Source organism: Penaeus monodon, chromosome 29 (assembly GCF_015228065.2).
Source record: "Penaeus monodon isolate SGIC_2016 chromosome 29, NSTDA_Pmon_1, whole genome shotgun sequence".
Taxonomy (NCBI): Eukaryota; Metazoa; Arthropoda; class Malacostraca; order Decapoda; family Penaeidae; genus Penaeus; species Penaeus monodon.
Genome location: NC_051414.1, coordinates 36,704,088 through 36,704,325, shown reverse-complemented (window position 1 = coordinate 36,704,325; position 238 = coordinate 36,704,088).

Sequence of the window (238 nt, the reverse complement as noted above, 5' to 3'; positions counted from 1 at the left end):
TCCTTATCTTTGATCCTAGTCCTTATCATCTGGCAATAGTCTTCGATCCTTTAAGAACCTTATTACTTTTTGTTTTCATTGCAGCATCCTGTGTTGCAAGGTTTTAGATCCGCTTTTGTGGGATTGTGAGGGGGCGGTTGTGCAGGGAATTCTTTTTGGTGTTTATTGTCACGGTGAGGATGCTGTTCGTTGTTATTATGATTGTTATTTTTGTTATCATTGGTGTTATTGTTGTTAG